General features: G+C 41.8%; 1 long non-coding RNA gene and 1 pseudogene across 1 annotated transcript in view; both read right to left on the bottom strand.

The window, feature by feature from the left end:
- The window catches only part of LOC114484591 (uncharacterized), a 106,154-nt gene that overhangs the window by 66,054 nt on the left and 20,448 nt on the right, over positions 1-19,652 (bottom strand). The window lies entirely within an intron of this gene.
- LOC102987273 (dnaJ homolog subfamily C member 14-like) lies at positions 3,523-5,624 on the bottom strand (annotated as a pseudogene).

The raw sequence follows: 19,652 nt of genomic DNA, 5'->3' as shown, positions 1-19,652 counted from the left end.
GCTCCGCGGCACGTGGGATCCTCCCAGACCGGGGCGCGAACCCGGTTCCCCTGCATCGGCAGGCGGACGCGCAACCACTGCGCCACCAGGGAAGGCCCGTGCCATATTTCTTGATTTAATGAATTCACAACATTGAGAGAAAAACCACTACAAAAACCAATGAGGACTCACTGCACTGAACTGGTAAGCACAAAAGCAAGAGTGAAGAAAATATTGTAATTGCATACAGAAGGGAATCACTAACTCTACTTTTCAGAGAGACTTTCCAGAAGAGATGACAATTGAATTCAGCCATGAAGAACAGATGAGTAGGATTTAATCTGACAGAGAAGAGAGGAAGGGGAACTTTAGGAAATTCTGCACAGAAAAAGCAGCAATCCTGGGGCAAGAATTGTAAGGAAAAGCCTGGCATATTCAGGAATGGCAAGCAGACTCATGAAACCAATCATGAAGTTCGTGGAGGGTAGTGCAGGGTGATGAGGAGGAAAGGCCAGTAAAACTTTTACACCCATATTAAGTGACTAAAAGCATTGAGTAGACACCAAGTGTTTTTTAAGGAAATTAGTGACATAATCAGGTATAATTTTAAGAAAATCTCTCCAATTGATTGGAAAATAGATATACAAAAGGAAGCAGTGCTTAGATGAGGGCTAAGGCAACTCCAGGGGGTCTTTGGGCACCTTTAAATGTAAATAGCTTACTCTTAGAGATGAAGGCCTGTGTGTGGCAGGGGAGGAAGTGGCTGTGTATGTGGCAGGTGGGTATGTTGAAGGAGAGTATCTGAGGTACAGCCTCTACTTCTCCAAACCCTGGATTTTCTTACCAGTGGTGCCTTAGCAATCTTATTCTTTCACACAGTTTGAGAAGGTCAGATTTCTGAATTAATTACACGAGGTGAAGGACAACTTAGAGAAAAGATAATGAAGCATATCACAGGAAATAAAACAAGGTATTTCTTAATCTTTTAAAATGATTTCTTGCTAAGTAAATCCATCTGCCAGGTTTCATCTTGTCTCTTCAGAGTACCTTCCTAGGTGCTAGGGCAGTATTTTTCCTCAGCATATTATATATGAAATATTAAAATCCCAGGTATGTTCAGAACGCTAAGATCAATGCATTTGCTAAAATATCGATACAACAAGAACAGCTGGCTTGTTGTGTTCCCTGGGGGGAAAAAAAAGGTCTTCCTTAATATTCCTGGCAGATCTGTCATCTCTTCCTCAAGCCAAGTGACAAGTGAGTTATACAATGGGTCTTCAAAAGGTTCTAACCATATTGTACAGCAGATGCTCTGAAACTATTATTCAGAGAGTCTTTCCAGGACCTCTATTGCCCTCTGATTCCCTTGAAGCAATTTATGACCTACTCTCTCTTTGCATCAGTTACATTATGACTACATTAGTCCAAAAGATGCATTAACCTTACCTCTACTTCAATTTCTCTGAATCCTCATCCCCCCCCCACACACGTACCTCACATCTCACCACCATATATACACATTATGCTCTTTCATATATTGTCTAAAGCAGGGTTATTTTCAGAAATGTATTAGTACCAAAGCAGCCTGTTTGATATATACTGAACTTTTACCTAATTCACTAGTCCTGGTCCTTTCTGCTTTTGTGCCACCATAAATCCTCCAGCACCTTTCATTTTGGATAATGATCTTTCTTCTCATTTCTATTTCATCTTATTTCCCAATCAATCTCAGCTTAAAATTAACCTGGGTTAACACTTCACACAATGTTCACCTTATATGAAATTCTATAGCTCGTCCTTCGATCCACATTTTAGAGGTACTCAATAGTGTTCATTCTAATGCTACTTTCAATGAAATCTTATCTTTGACATATTGAAACTACAAAATACTTTGACTACAAAATACTTTGCATTTATAGATCTTGTTGAACTCGTGACTGTTACCTACACAGCAGCAAATCATGAAAATTAGAGTTGCAAAATCTTATTAGGACTAAGAGTCCATCCCCAGAGGCTGTGTAAGAATGTTACTTATAATTCAAAATTTATTAAGCCCCCAAAATGCACTAGGCTCTTTACAGAACAAAAAGCTGGACAAAGTCAGAGCCTAAGTTATTTACAATAAGGCATCATCACCTTGTTCATTTTTCTCTTTAAAGGACTCCAGAAATGGGACTTCGAATGTTTTCCACAAACAATGATTCTATGGCTTGATAAATTTTTCTGATGAGAAGTTTATTCCTGGTATATAAGAGAAGCTTAATTCACCTTATACCAGTTAATAATCAGGAGTAAAATAAACCTACCTATGAACCTAGAACATGAACCCTGGGAGTAACTTCTTTTAGAGTTTCTCTCAATTTCTTTTCCTATCTTGAAGCAGGACAGAGGAAAACCAATTCACGACAAATATTTGTTTACATATTTTATAATAATTGAATAGCTGAATAATGCTTCCATGTTCTTTCTTTTCTCCCTCTTTTGATAAAAATACATTTGTAAATATACCTGTCACTTAATACAGTACATTACACAGTATTTGACACATGATCAGCATTCAATAAATTTTTGTTAAGTGGATATATAAGACAGTTTTTTCAATAACATATGATTGTGGTATGTTTGACTTACCTTTGTATTGTTAGACTGAGAATATGAGGGAAATATACTAGTACTTGGAGTATTCACCGTGCTTTATAAAATCCACTGGTTCAAATACACAGTTCTTTAGTGAACCTCTAAGATATATAGATTCCCAAGACATAGAGTTTAAGTTAACTAACACTCAAACCAGGAATTTTTCTTTTTGGCCAGTTATGTATTTATAGAAAGATAATCCCCTGGCTTTAAATAGATATGTACATACAGATATGAACAACTTAAAAAAATACAAACCCTTGGATCATAAGGGGGCTGCCAGGAGTCCCTCTATCCTTCCCCCTCACCCAAGGGCAGAGGACGTGAATCTGTTTTTTAAAAATTATTAGTTTTGGCCATCCCTGCAGCAACAAGCACGAAGCTGAGTGATTACCCACAAGGTGAGAGTTCCCACTCTCTGAACTCTATATATCTCCTATAATTAGGGTTACATGCTTTCTTGTTCTGTCTTTTTACTAGTATATTGGGGCAAAGGAGGGGGCTCCCTCCTGAAATGGGTCAAGAAATAATACAGACACGTTTAAAAAGAGGGGGGAAAGTGTCATCTGTTGTAGAAGCAAAAGACAAGACGAAGGCTTACAGACCCCAGGGAAATACCCAGTTCCCACACTACTCTGGAAGATATGGTCCAGCCCAGGTCCAGGCCCTTAGGTTCTTTGTTCTATTCACCCCCTATTTCTCTGGTATTGTCAGAAGACGAGATTCAGTTCCTGGGTGCTGGTGAAGGAGGGACAGTGGTTCCAGGGCTTCTTTTAAGTACTGAGTGAACAATTTGAGCTTAAAATTTTCCCGTTTTAAAATATTTAAAAATACATCAAACTCCATCCTGTGCTGTACACAGCCCTTTTAACTCCCTGACATTGATTTGAGGAAAGAGAGGAGGTGTCAACGTTGGAAAGGCGTCCTTACTTTCTTCCGCTGCTTCGGTTTGGCTTCTCCCTTGGGTACTGTGCTGTTGGGCTTGGAGGCTGCAGTGGTCCCAGGGCCCAGCTGAGGAGCTGCAAAGAAGTTCCCTTTGGACATCTGGCCTGGGGGTACTTGAAAGATCTGGCTCAAGAAATCCTGAAGGTCAGCAGGAGGGGCACCTGGGGTAGCTCTCTGCCGCCCACTCGTGCCTGGCATACGTGAACCAAATGAGATGTGATAGGGGACTCTGCGGGTATCTGGGGAGATTCCCACACGCTGGCATCCAGCCCACTCTGTGATGTCATACACCTTTCTATCCATCAGCGCAAAGTAGGTGATCTTGAGGCCCAACATGCTCAACTCTGCCCCAAAGTCTCCTTCCTCAGCAGGATGCAGCCTGTTACACTCAGCACAGTATCTGGCACTCTCAGGTTCCCGGTCCGTTTCAAACCTCCTATGCTTTCCCTGGCATCGGCTGCACATCATGGTATTCATTGCTTCTTTGAGGTCATCCTGCAGCTTGGACAGAAACTCATTCACTGACCGGCTCAGTTCATTCTCTGCCATTCGCTTCATCCCATATTCCTTCCGTCTTCCAGGGTTGCTGACAAAGTCCCAAGCTGCCCGCGAAACCTTGAAGGCCTCCTCAGCCCGGGGATGATTATTTTTTTTTAGGATGAACCGTCACTGCCGGCTGCCTATAGGCCTTCTTCAGTTCAACATCCGATGCTGTGGCTTCAACCCCCAACACATGAAAAGGGGGTAGCTCATCCTCAGGAACCCCAGCCGTGGTCAACAGTCGAGCTGCTTCCTCTTCAGGCTGGCAGTAGCGACCACTAGCTACAGGTGCATTCCCCTGCCTGTTGGTCCTCTGCTTGACCCAAGGCAACTCCAGCCAACCCCACTGAACTATTCTTAGCAGCTTCTGCCACGGCCTGCTGTCTCTCAGCAGAATCAGGCACCGCTGCCAGGTGGGAGAAGCCAGCCAAGAGAAGAGCCAGGTGGCTTTACCCCTCCAGCCTAACCGGTCACTCAGCCCCACCAGAAACCGCCAGCCCAACTGTAGACAGCCCAACCAAAGGGCCAGAGCCAGGAGCAGCAAAGCACCCAGTAGCCTAAGAAAACGGGTGAACAGCCCTGCCCATAGCAAAACCCTTGGCTCGGAAATTGGGACATCACCTGGGCCCCGCCCCCCAGCCGCCCTGCCCAGACTCCCACCCAGACCCCAAAAAAGGTCCAGATCACTCACTGCCTTTCAGCTGCCTGCGTGCATGGATGAGATGGCCACAAGTTTCCACGTACTCCCCACTAGTACCAGCAGTTCGATCAGCTTCCGGAAGCCTGCCTGTCCAAGCTGACGCAGTTCCTCTGACCCCACACTCCCAGTCCTCTGCGCTTATCTGCCCGACTCCGTTCCCGACCCAGCCGATGTCGACCAGGGGGTCTGGGATCTCTGCGTCCACCCTCCCGAGTATCCTCCTTGGCTGGAATGCGGTGCTGTTGTCTCCGGGGTGCAGGTTTCTTTCCACTGGGCACACGTGAAAAACCACTGGGAAACTTAAGAGGTTCCTCCTCATCATATTCGTCTTCCAACTCTTCATCTTCCCCCAAAGCTGGAGAGGTACAATGGTGGCAAAAGTTGCTAGCAGAGCTGTCTCCTCCCTCAGAACAAGGCCCTTCAGGGATTCCAGGGGTTCCCTGGAAGTTACACACAGATGGAATGGAAGGCAAAGAAGGGTTCCCATCCTCCTGGTACCCAGCCTCATTCTCTCTTGAGAGTTCCTGGTCCACTCCTGACTCTTCTGAAGATGCCTCACTCTGAGCAGGGTCCTCTCCATCCCTAGGGGGTCCTGGACCGTGGCTTGGATCTGACCAGTGGGCTGGATTTGGGGGCTGTGTGTACTTAGGACTAGAGTGCTCTGTGAGGCAGCGGGTACCATTAGGATCAGGCCCAACTGAGTCCCTGAGTCCTGAGAATGAAAGTATTTCAGGGTCCACAGAGGGTCCTAAAGTCCTGAGGGAGGCACCACCACTCTGGTGGCTCCACACAACCCTCCTTTTGCGGGGTGCTTCCGGGCCATGACCCCAGGGCTTCCTGAGGATTTTAGGTCACAGCCATCATGGTAAGTTCTGATGCCGAAGAGCGGACGTAACTCCTCCCCCTCGAGCAGGTGGGCCGAGGGCCAGGGGGAGCTAGAGAGCAGCTCCCCCGGCTCCGCCTCCAGTTCACTCCACACCAGGCGTTTTGATTCCCATTCATTTTGACTGAAATATACCAATGTCTACTGGGTGAGGCGAGGTGGTGGGAATTATCAAGCAAACTAGTCTTGTCTCTTTTTTTTTTTTTTTCTTTCACTGAGTTGATTGAACTGAGAAGTTATTGGTATCAGACACAGACTTATTATTTAAATAAACAAGGAGATGCTATAGAAACTGTATAGCCAGTTGATGAACTGAATATATTATTGCATCTCATGACCATTTCAGTGCCAAGATCCATGTATTCAATGCAAATACCTCGGGCTACAATTTATAATCCATCCTCTCATCTTGGCTCCAGAAATAGAGTGATGATTATATTGTACTTAACTCCAAGATATTTTTAAAATCTCATGGTATTTGCCATATAATAAACGAGACACCGATCCTCAATTCTCCTGCCAAAGGGAAAATGGACACTGCTCACAATCTATCACACCCTTTCTCATATCTCCCTTACTACATCCTCACCCTAACCTAGCAGGCGATACATGGAGATGTATCATTAAAGTATTTGCCTGAAAACCAAAATATTTGCCCTAAAGCAAATCTAATATTCTTAAATCTATAGCCACAGGAGGTGAAGAAACGAAGTGTGAAAATATTTGCATTTGAAAGTACAAAGATCTTCACTATTTAGATTAAATGATAGGCAATTGCAATAAAGCTTCGATGTGTTAGAAGCCTTGTTAGGAATGTACCTATGGGAGAAACCTGTAACAGCTCTGGTCTGCTAGTCACAGGCATGTGCTCTTAGATCTGCTACAAACTAACCATGTGACTTCAGAAACAACACACATGCCTATTCTGAGTTTTAGTTCGTTTGCTTGTAAAATAAAAAAATTGAACTAGATTATTCCCAGGGTCTTTGCTGCTAAGAAATCCCATGTATTTTTTTTTTATTTTTATGCTTTAAAAATATCTTACAGATCTTATGAAACAGGATATGATTTGATTCTTGATATCATATCTATATACAATAAAAATCTGATATGACATTAAACATCCATAAGGTAAATATGAGGAATGCCATTCCTTACTGAGCATTGGCATTTAATCCTTGTCACTTTTTCACACCCCTGTAAGGACTGCATTGGTGTGTTACTTTACAGATGAGGAAACTGAAGCTGAAAGCAAATAGAGAATTTACTGGGTCACACCGTCTACTAAGAGGTGGGGCTGGGGGTAGAAGCCAGGTCTGACTGTAAAGCCTGTGTTTTACATCACACCAGGATGAATCAAGCAACAAATCAGAGTCTGGTCCTGAATTTCCGATGTCCACTTTTCTATTCCAGGAACCACTGGAACATAATAATGATACCTAATATACAGGAGTCTTTCTGTACTAAACGCTGTTCAAAGCACTTTTGTGTGTTATGTCACTTAAATTTACAACAATCCTAAAGGGAAACAGGAGGACAAATGGACAGAGAGGTCAAAGTCACAGATATAAGTATGAGAGTTAAGATTTGAATCCCTATGTCTAAAGTTAGAGCTTTAGAACGGAAGTTCTTTCTTAAGCAAGTAGAGAAAATGCTTACAAAGCTGGGTTACTGCATTGTTATTTGAAAGAAAACCACTTCTTGGTGTCAGCCTTATTGTGGATCTAACTTTCAGGTATATTCAAAAGTAGAGTATTTTGTCAAATCACTGCTCTCATGCCTTAGGTGCTCAAAAACATTTCCATCTGTTATGGCTGCGCATCTCCCTGCTTTGCCCCCTATTTTGACTTCAGTATTTATATCTAACCTGTTCCCTTTCCGTATGTAGCCTGTGAAGGGTTCCAGAAAACTCTAATAGGTTTTTGTTTGTTTGTTTTTGGCCGTGCCACGTGGCTTGCGGGATCCTAGTTCCCTGACCAGCCAGCTGACCAGGGATCGAACCCGCGCCCCCTGCAGTGGAAGTGCAGAGTCCCAGCCACTGGACCGCCAGAGAAGCCCGTCTAATAGGTTTGTGTGGACCATCTCAATAGTGAAGATAGCTTCAGTATTTTCAACAGTTGCATATTTAGTAAGTGATACATAATTTTACATGTGTAAAATGAATCATACTTTAATGCATTTTAAAGTACAGGAACCAAGAAGTAAGTGTATATATATAAAGAAGAGACTCTTTTTTTCTTTTCATATGTGTCTGCACTGGGTTCTCAATTTTTTTCACATATCAAGTTGTTGTAAAGGTTGCCATAGCAGAAAAATTTAATGTTTGGGGAAGACCATTTCTTAGGTTTGCTTTTTAAGGAAAAGAGTCGTTTCAAGCCCTGCTGACGTGTCACTCTTCGGTAAGATTTGCATTTATACTAAACATGCCTGACGTTATCATCTTCACGGTCTTCTATGACCTGGAAATGCTAAATTGTTCATTTCCGCAGAAGGGTTATGCTTCTGGCTGTGACACAGTGAATAAATCCATCATACTTCTGTCAGAAAGTAGTATCCCGGGCTTCCCTGGTGGCGCAGTGGTTGAGAGTCCGCCTGCCGATGCAGGGGACACGGGTTCTGTGCCCCGGTCCGGGAAGATCCCACATGCCGCGGAGCGGCTGGGCCCGTGAGCCGTGGCCGCTGAGCCTGCGCGTTCGGAGCCTGTGCTCCGCAACGGGAGAGGCCACAACAGCGAGAGGCCCGCATACCGCAAAAAAAAATTAAAAAAGAAAGTAGTATCCCAATTTAGATTTCTTAACCCAAGCAGTCATATTGTGTCCACAGATGAAAACTGACATGAAAGAAAACCAGTATTGACTGAATTCATCAAAGGTTTCCTTTCACCATCTTCAACCAACCAGCTCATGAAATGTACCCACTTTGCCGGGCCAGATTGTATATGTCAGGATAGTCTGAAAGGTCATTTGGCCCCTGAGAATATTTTCACCTTACACAGTGAAAAGTCAAGTGGCATTTACCCCTATTACCTCCTTAATGTAATAAATATTGGCTACTGATCTTGATTATTTCGCCTCCGAAATGATAAAACCCTAACCCTAACCCTAATACCTCTGCAGCTCCACAGAACTGCTCGTTTTAGCTGCAATGCTCACACTCACTTTTCTCTTTCAAACCTTTGCATAAGCCTCACTTTCTCTGTGAGGCTTGATCTGATCAGATCATTTTAACCTACCCCTGTACTCTCTATCTCTTCCCAATTCATTCTTCTCAACAGCGCTATTACATCTGAGGTTCCATATATTTTTCTTGTTTTTAGTGCTCCCCACATGAATATATGAATTCCATAAGGGCAGAGAGTTTTGACTATTTTGCTCACTGCCATTTCCCTAGTTCCTGGCCTGGCCCATAGTAGGTGCTCAGTAAGGATTTATTGAACAAGCGAGGGAATGATATCCCCCCAAATAAAGGCTTGTAACATTTTTGGTATATCCTGTAATGTCAGATTTATATCTAAATATATCTAAATATATTTATATTTATATAAATATACAGATTTATATCTAAATATATCTTCTTATCAGGGATACTCTAAGAAGGGATTATTTTCTTTTCAAAACAATAACAAATATGTTCATTGGAACATTTAGCATCTTTTTTCAAAGACCTCAAAAGTCCAGAAACCTGGGAGTTGCACAATTTGTTTCCTACTCTTGATCCACCATTGTCTCCAGCTGACTTTGTTCAAATCACTTAGATGTCAATTGCTCAAGAAAGTAAAATCTAGGCTAGAGGCTGCCATTCATAAAATAAATGATATTACATGCAAATAAATACAGGCTTACATTTAAAAAAAATCACTTAGATCTCAGAACCTCAGTTTTATGGGAATGTAAATTAAAGGACATAAGCTAAATGATGCCTAATTTTGTTCCACACTCTGAAATTCTATGATTCTTAGGATATTTTCTTCCATCTACTCAATGTTTTCAGCATTTCCTGTGTATAGAACATGTACTGGTTGATAAATAGACAAAATACAAAACCTAAGTGCTTACTCAATAGATATAGAAAATAAGGAATCAGGCAGATCTATTGATATTATCCAGGTTTTTATATGTAAATTTATGTGAAAGTTATTCAAAAAGTCAAGTGCTTCCTTGCCATCACCTCCAACATTGACACTTCTGAACTTGTGAATTACACCCTACATAAGCACAGCTCCACGTTTCTTTTTTTAATCTAGATTACAAAGCCACTGAACTGTCTTTTCATCTCAGATGCTCTCCTGAACATACTATACAATTTTTCAACACCATAATTTGATCTGAGAACATCTGCAAAAACTCTGTAGCACATTTTTTCCACTTCTCAGCACTTGACTTCTGAGCCTCTCCATATCAGGCATTCTTGCACAGTTTCTGTGACATATTATTGAGAAAACCACCAGAAACACTTCTGTAGAGCTCCAATAGGACCAGAAAATGAATCTGATTAATGACATCATTAACAGAATTTTTAATTACCTGCTCAACCTATGGATCAATCTGTTCTTTTAGAAATAAGAATCTTATGGCATTTCTCCCACTGTTATTCCTTATTTGAAATTCTTCTTATATATAATCAAGATTATCCCATGCATCTATTTATTTCCCCAAATAATCTAAGTTTCTGGAAAGAACTGCAGGCTTTCCCTGTGGTTGGTTTCAACTAAACATTCAAATTTTACTTCAGTCATGCACACATAAAACCTGATGTGTGCTTTCTCTTGTTGTATTTGTTTATTCTATGCCTATTAGTCTTCCAGGTCTCATTTCCTCTTTCCCCCAGAAATTCAGCAAGAAATGCCACCATGTCCTTTGATCCACCCCCCCATTTTCCTCCCTCCTTTATTACTTGCATCCTAATACTCATTTATTTCCTTCTTATTTTCTTATGGATTTCTAGCTATCTGCAACTTTCCTCTATTCTTTCTATTTATTCTTGGAGGATTTTATTTTTTATTTTCTGGTTCTGACAGTCTGGGTGGCTTGAACAACAGAAACTTATTTTCTCTCAATCCTGGAGGCTAGAAATTCAAGACCAAGGTGTCAACAGGGTTGGTTTCTTCTGAGGCCTCTTCACTTGGCTGTAGATGGGCACCTTCTCTCTGTATCTTCAGAAGGTCTTCCCATTTTGTGAGTCTGTGTCCTGATCTTTTATTCTTATAAGGATACCAGCTATATTGGATTAGGGCCCATCCACACGGCCTCATTTTACCTTAATCGTCACTTTAAGTACCCTTTCTCCAAATACAGTGACATTCTGAGGCACTAGGAGTTGAGATTCAACATATAAATTTTGGGGGAAACAATTCAGCCTATAACCAGTTCCCTCCTTTTTCTTTCCCTTTGGTTATTCAGCTACTATTTTTCTGTGCTTTCCTATTTTATTTTTTATAATTTGTATTTTTACTCTGGTCTCTATTCTTTAGACCTATCCCCTTCTCATGCTTCACGGACAATCTTATTCCCATTAATCTCCAAGGCCACTCACTGCCTAATATCCCAGCAATAACAAACCTTTGTAACTTTTGGGTTTGAGACTAAAGGAGTTAGAAGATAAGACATGAAAGTGATGTATGCCTACTCCACCCTGAACCAGATGCTGGGAGGTCTTTTCCAGCCAGCCTACTGCCACAGCCAAGAATGAAAAGGGAGGCAAAAGGCCAGGCTGCCAGATTTTATCTTTGTATTTGTTTCCATGAAGGACTAGAAGGATATTATCAATTTTGTTCACTTCAGACTTGCTGCTGACCCTTCACACTTAATAACTGAGCAGAAATACAGCTGCTCCTTCATTGCCACTGTCTTTGCAGAAGGAAATGCTATGATCTTACCTCATGAAGTACTGCTCAGTGATTGTGTAGCTGCAGAACTCCGGAGAAGCTCTCCTTGCTTTTCTTACTCAGAGGAATGGGGAGACCAACATTCAGTCCCTGATTAACCATTTCCTCTTTCAGTGTCCACCTCCATTCTCTTGCCCCAAGTGTTTGTTGAATCTGAGCCTTCATTTTTTTCTCCCAGTCGAGAGTACAAGAGAGATGCTACTACTCTTGGGACATATCCTGCTGTGTGTTCAGTCAGTTCTGAGTTTCCCAACAGGCAGAGAAAACATATGCTTAGGGCACTCTACAAAGCAGGAGCACCAAAATGATGTTTGAAAGAGTCTTAGGTTTAATAATAATATTTCCTAAGAAAAACATAAAATGAGAAATCTTTGGGGGGAAATTAGATCTTTATTGGACTTTCTTACTTTTATTTTACATCTTGGTATTATTATTTTGTAATTTTTAATTACATATCTGGGAAGAATGGGTGCAACACAAGCTGCTCAGTGCCATTCTTTCTAATTGTCTTAGCCCAGATTGTTTTCTATTTAAAGTGCAGTCAGAAATGATTAATTCTTCGTTTTAAGAAGCTTGACTACAAAGTGTTTTAAGTGCTGTTGACTGGAGTTAGTTTTCAAAGGCATTGAGTTTGAGTCATTGATAAAAGGAATGATTCAGAATAGTCACTGTTTCTGGGCTTGCAGCATTTTTATTTCATTGTGAATTGTACAATTATTTTCTCAAATTCCCTTAAATTCATACCTATTGATGTCTTGAAGTATTTAGTTCATGGGAACCAATCCAAAATAAATTCTTAGGATGCTTCCCCAAGGATTAAAGCTATAGAGTGACAGCTCAGTCCTTGGCCTGACCCCATCTGGAGGCTTCGGCTCTGTGTAGACACCAGGACATATCCTCCTCCCATCAGAGAGAATTTAAAGAACTCTAGGTTCAGAGTAAAGGAACCATCAAATTAGCCACTTTGCCCTTCTTGGTCTCAAGGTCCAGTAACTGAGTTCCAGTACTGGTAAACTTTCAACTTCCCAGACCCTCTGGGATTGTAGCCTTTCTCCCACTCTTACCGAAAAAACTTGCTTTCAACTCTTGAATTACAGTGTCTCTTCACCAGCAGAAGCTCATTCGATTTAAAGACCACACTGGGGAGGACTTACAGCACATATTAGCTCTGTTTTTTCTAAGCATCTTCTACTAGTTCTACTAGGGAGGAAATTAAAGCTCAGTGATTTGCCCCAAATCCCACATCTTGAAGTGAAACCTTCTGATTTGGCATATATTGTTCTAATCTCAGCTCTACTTTTTCTCCCAAACAGACCCCTATACCGTGTAGATAGTGTGCTTCCTGTTTTCCACAAATAATTTGACACCCAATTAAAGTAGAAAATTTCTAATGGGATTTAGACACCCAGTGATTATTCAAAGAAAACATTAGAAAGAAGAGTCAAAGCATCTCATCTGGATGTTGGAGCATAATGCCCTCAGAATCCAATACAGACTCCAGGCTTCCTTGTGGAGAAGAGGAAGCTAGTACTGGTACCTACTTGCCACCTCTTGCCCCACTCTTGCCCTTATTACATCACTTACAAAAGCACAAGGTTGAAAGTCTAATGCCGATTCTTGTCCATGCAAACTGAAGGTGACTTTGGTTTAACTTCCCTTGCGTAGCAATATATAATACTATTTTTGTGTTGAACACTACAAAGATAAGAAAGTAAAGTAAATACTAGAATAATTTAAGAGTCAATGTTGCATTTACTAGGCTTCTGCTTTTAGTTTATCTAAATATTTTCCACCCAAATGAACTTTAAATGACTTGTATACAGTGTATATCCCCATCTCTACAAGAACCACTTGAATAATGTTGTAATTAATATGCACAGTCACAGAAATGTGTCCCATGAATATAAATACACTCTCCACATAGTGTACCTACATTTATACTTATTCTCTAAAATAAGCATCAACTGACATAGCCGGAGTGATGTGTACCATCGGTAGCAGAATACTGAGCATGCAAAATGTGCTAAAAAAGACGCATATGTGGTGGAGCCAGTGTGGAGTATGTAGCAACACGAGTGATGGGAGTAGCAACACGAGTGATGGGAGCCCTCTGTAGTAAAGTCCACTGGATGGGGCGCATCTTGCTGTGTGAAAAGCTTGCAATGTGTGAACACTGACGTATAACAATTGTAGGAGCAAATGATTTAAACGAGTCTCTACTAAAACCTCCAGAGGTCTATAACTGATTTTTAGTTTTAGTTTTACATCAGAGCAAAGCAAGAACAATTGAAAGAACTTTTGCGGTACGCGGGCCTCTCACTGTTGTGGCCTCTCCCGCTGCGGAGCACAGGCTCTAGAGCGCAGGCTCAGCGGCCATGGCTCACGGGCCCAGCCGCTCCGCGGCATGTGGGATCCCCCCGGACCCGGGCACGAACCCGTGTGCCCTGCATCGGCAGGCGGACTCTCAACCACTGCGCCACCAGGGAAGCCCTGAAAGAACTTTTTAAGGCAGAACTTCCCTTTTGCTGCTGGATGTGTCACTTGCTGGGAAAAGGGCTAAATGGGCAGAGCACTGGCATGCTAGCTTTCCTAGCGGTCAAGGAGGAAGAAGGAGGATTTATGAGTGGCCTCGGGTCCGCTCTTCTGTAGGATAATACCTGTGACAAGTGGGGAGGGGGCTGGTGCCCACCCTACAATGTGGTCGGAAATAGGAACAGGAAACTTGGGGCATTTTCCTCAATTATTTTTATTTTACAGATGTGCAATTTGAGATCCAAAAAAGCAGTGTAACTGACTTAGGGTCGCACGATTAGTGAATGGCACATCCAGGCCCGTCTCTGGACTTCAGAATCCTCTGCCTCTACATGTTTGGTGTTTGGAGACAAGGTAGGAGATGAAGATATTCAACTGAAATTCAATATATGAGGCTACAAAGTAATCCACATCCGAAAAGTCCTTTTTTTTTTTTTTTATACTGACACACTGACCTCCAAAAAATGAGGTAGAAAGTGAGCACTGATATCCAAGGGACCAATTACCATTAAGAAACCTGTTCTTTCCATCTGTTCCAAGAGCTGTTTGCACCCAGCTTCACATACTCGCAGGCCTTCAATCAATGGTAACAGGCCACTCATCTGTTAACAGTCATAAGGCAGGGGCAGAATTGCTGGGTCTGGAAGGATCTGAGAGGCCATCTATCCCATCAGAGAAGTCTTCCCTGCAATATTACTAAGAGGTGAGGATGATTTCGCCTCTATTCTAGAACTTGCAGTGGCAGAAGCTAGCTATATTCTGAAACAGTGCAATCCATCGAATTGTGCTATTTATATGGAAATTGGAAATTAGGACTACAACATATGGTCGCATCTGCATCTTGAGTTCTGTGGGACAATGTCTTGTGAGCAAAGAGAGTACTAACCCAATGTCCTCCCCGAAGCTGTTCCATTATACTCAGGTCTCAATGATGGGGACCATTTCTTATTTTTCTTTGTGTCCTTGATATTTAGAATGAATAATGAGTACCTTGTATCTATCTCCCAATCAGGGCTGTCTCAGTCAGTCTTTCACTTCACTTGTGCCCTGCAAGTGACGGTGTCCACCTGGATGAAGGGGGATTCCTTGTACAACAGCACCTCTGTCTCCCAAACCAGGTAACAGTGGGGCTGTCAGCGGTAGCAGGAGAAAAGCGGGGGAAGTTCAGCTTTTGCCAAAGTACACAGACACCGTGTAGGCCAGTGGTGGCCCTAGAGGCAATATGTGTATGCTCCTAGACATCAAGAGAGAACTGAGAAGAAAAAGCTGTAAGAAAAGAATACTAACCAAGGTCCTGAAGCCCAGAAGTGATTTCTCCAGTGTGGGAAGTATTGACATATTAACCGATCCTTTGGTCTTACACCACCAGTGAACTTCTGCAAAAGCAAAAGTTTTCTGGACGCTTTTAAGGATGAAAGGAAGAGTCAGTTTGGACAACCTCAAAGGTGAAAGTGAAGACTGCATTGCTAAAGGCACAGTATTCTGAGGGGATTGTGAGCAATGTAGCAACATACCAGACTCCTTAAGTATCTAGCTCCAACCTAACTTCCCAGCCTCATTTCCTACAATTTAGACCCCTCCCTTGCCTGGCTCACCACTGCCCTTCATCAAACTGATGCCATCTGTGTTCCAGCCACATTCTGCTTCTCACCATTGCACAAGCAACAGGCTCTTTTTCATCCCTCTGCGTTAAGCTATTCCCTTCTATTAGTCTAGCTTCTTCCCTGGAACTGACGTGGCACCTTCCCGTCCACAATCCTGACCCAGCTCGGAGGTCATCCCCTGTGGGGACATGCCCTCCCCCAAGCTGTTCCGTTATACTCAGGTCTCAGTGATGGGGACCATTTCTTATTTCTCTTTGTGTCCTTGATATTTAGAATGAATAATGAGTACCTTGTATCTATTTCCAAATCAGGGCCGTCTCAGTCTTTCACTGGACTTTGCTTTTACATGGCTATAATTTCCCTATACTATCTTACACTTGTTTTATTGGCATATTCTTGAAATTCCAAATCTTTAGAACTTCAGTTTCCTTATCTAAAATTGAAGCAAAGATGTAAATATATCATAGGTTCAGAGGATTAAATGAGATCATGTATGTATAATATTTAGCAAAGTGCCTGGTATATTAGCAGGGGCTAGATTATTATTGGTTTATATTCCATTCCCGTGGTGCACATGCTTTTAAAAGACTGAACTTCTAGAACTAAATCAGGAAACCAATGACATTAAACTAGAAGGACACTAAGTGTAAAGTCAAAGAAGAACATGAATTTTGCTTTAAATTGTGACCCATATCTATCACAGCAAATATTTGTTTCTATGACATTTTGGGGAACTCACTTCCAGTTCTCAAGTTCCATGAATGCCTTTCAAAGACTCAGCACCATTAATTCTAACTCGAAGTGAGGCCCGTAGTGCGTGGGTAGATAGCTGGTTTACTATTGATCCGTTTTCCACTATAGCTTCTTATGTAAGCTAAATATCTGCCTTATAGAGGAAGCCTGCTCAATCTAGAGTCTAAATATTTCATATCATATTTAAAATCCATAATCATTGCTCTGGATTTAGTTGGAATTGGGATCAGACTATCCTCATCTTCCACATAAAATTCACTTTATTATAATATTAGGTCATAGGTAATGATTTAAGCTTTTCCTTCATGAGGCTCACTCATCTCCATTCCTCAGAGACCCCATTTGCATCATGTTTTTAAATTCTATGTAGCTTAACTTAAAATCACTCTAAAGCTTATTAAAATGGGACCCCAAATATGTTTTCTAGTTCATGAAAACCAGTATCATTGCCACATCCATATGATTCAAAGAATAAGTTTACACCGATCCAGATATGTTGCAATTATTTGTCAGGCTGAGAGCTATTGATTATTAATGGTAATTACTTGCATAAGGAATCCCTCCCCAGGTTCTGAATTTTAAATCACAGCACCTCCAGGTTTGCTGGCAGAGGCTACTCCTGGAACCGAAGAAAGAAGGAGGGCGCAGAAGCAGCAGGTCTTTCCCCTGGGAGACCTTTGGGGAGATGGATGAAATCACAGATAGTCTTTAACCAAATACCAAGCCTACCTGACAGACTCCGCACACAACTCAGAGGGTCCAGGAGCAAGCACAATGCAGCTTAAACATACTCCCAGCCGTCGGTCTGTCGGTAACAAATTAGACTTGTCACTTTATCCAAGCAGATTCAGTGAAGACATTACCAGTGTTCATGATCTGTGCTTGCCATGGGAAGAAGAAGCTGGAATCTGAGTCTGCTGGTGCCCAGGGACAGCTTTCAGTTTCTTTTCATTTGTCTTCTCTTGGCTGCATGGTAGCATCACAAGTGAGGCTGTTCCACCATCATCCTTCTCTCAAGTTTGAAAAATGTCAGATGGTATGAAAGTCTGTTATATATTCTGCTCCTCTGTAGACAGGCCAGCACTTACCCACTGTTGACTCCTATGCATGAGTTTGATGTATGAAAGTCTGTTATATATTCTGCTCCTCTGTAGACAGGCCAGCACTTACCCACTGTTGACTCCTATGCATGAGTTTGATTTAGGAAGGTCAGGGGAATTAACCTCTAAGACTGTGCCTGTAAACGAAGGGATTGTTTTACAGGATGCAGGTTCTCCTAGGTTGTCCACGGACACGGAATGTTTTAAGAGGAGAGTGTTTTCAACAGGATCCACACTCTCCTGGACTTTGCTTCCACTGAATCCCCTTTCTAAAGAAAAGAACTTGAAACTAAAGGACAAGCAGGATCCCAGTGTTACAGTGATGAACTGTCTACACAGAGCATCTCCACCTTTAAGAAGGAAACTACTTTAATTCATCACCAATAATTAAAGATGTTTCTCTAATGCATAGATGCAATGCTTTTCATAAGTACTCTTGGCTTTCCTCAAGCATTTTTTTTTTAAACTTGCTCAGAAAAACAAATGACAGTAAAACAGGATATCTCTCCACCCCAATCACAACCTTGTACCTTGTAGTAGATACGTAATAGATCATGGAAATCAACCCAACTTAATCTGCTAAGCTCCAGCAATTATTTCAGTGACCCAACCAAAACTGGAAAAAAAAAAATTTAATGTTGATGGCTCAGGCTGAAACTGGTTGAAAATTTAAATTTGCCAAATACCCACAGAGACAACTAAATATAAGACAGGTTAAATGTTGCATTATATTAAAGGACATAATGAGTTTCAAAGAGAAGACTCTCAGGCTGAGTATATTGAAATTGGGCTGTTTATCAACTGAAGTCTTCTGAGTTTATCAGTAGCTTTGCATTTGCCTTTGAAAATAAGCAGCCCCTCCCACAAATGGAAGGTCTGGACGCAGCAATCCACAAATGAGTTTGTAGAAACCATAATCAAGGATGATTCAGGAGGGAAATCTATTTTATGTTCTCTATACTATGGGCTGTTCATTAACTGTTATGAGTCTTTGGGTTGTGGGAAAAAAAATAGATCCATGGGAAAAGAGCACGAATCAAAGGGGCAAACACTGCTGTGCTCATTTTCCTGTAGACTTACAGAGTCAGGTTTGCTTTCAAGACCTGAGTTTGCAGGAGCCTGGTAGCTGGAAGAACACCAAGAATGAAGGGATAACAAAACCACAAAAGCCCAAACAGTCAATTCCAAGGAAGGCGTTCAGAAGCAGCTCTAGTTAATTCTCACCCCTTCTTTAGTCCAAGCCAGCACCTGCCCAGCACCAAGGCAGTGGAGCTGGGTGCTCATCTCTCACTGTAGGCTAACACCTTCTCTGCTTTGATTTTCTGGGCTTTGGAGTGTTTTACTGCGTGCGTGCGCGCGCGCGCACACACACACACACACACACACACACACACAGTTGAATTTCTACAGGGCAAACTTCAGTTGTTTTTTTTTTCAGGAGGTTTTTTCTTTTTATCCCCCTTTTTCTTCTTGCCCCTTTCTCATCTATATTTCTTCAGCATGCATTTTCCTTCTCAGAGCTGTCATTCCTAACTAGCCATTCTTAGTCAAGAGATAACTAAGTTCTGTGAGGCATCTCCCACTGGGAACCTCGCCTCCATGCAAGTGGGTCTGAATTGCAGGCTGGCTGCATTTTTGATAAGTCCTGAACATAATGTACTATCAACCAGGGATGGAGGAAGCCAGTGGCATTTGGACTGAGAGGCTCAAGGAACATATTTTTCAGACATAATGGATTTTGCAAAGTCTCCATTGGATTTCACCTCACAGATAACCTACTTATTTTTTTTCCTTTAATTTCCAGGCCTTTGTGGATATAAGAGGGCCTGAAACCATAGGAGCAAGTGAAAATGCAGCCTTTTAAAGTTTAGCTTAAAACCCAAGAGGCAAAGAAAAATCTAAATGGATGGCAATTCTGCAGAAGGGAGTGGCAGAACATATTTAAGTGATGCAAGGTAAAAACCTACAACCAAGATTACTGTACCCAGCAAGGATCTCATTCAGATTCAACAGAGAAATTAAAACCTTTACAGACAAGCAAAAGCTAAGAGAATTCAGCACCACCAAACCAGCTTTACAACAAATGCTAAAGGAA

Source organism: Physeter macrocephalus, chromosome 20 (assembly GCF_002837175.3).
Source record: "Physeter macrocephalus isolate SW-GA chromosome 20, ASM283717v5, whole genome shotgun sequence".
NCBI lineage: Eukaryota > Metazoa > Chordata > Mammalia > Artiodactyla > Physeteridae > Physeter > Physeter macrocephalus.
This window is presented reverse-complemented; position numbering and strand designations above follow the sequence as displayed.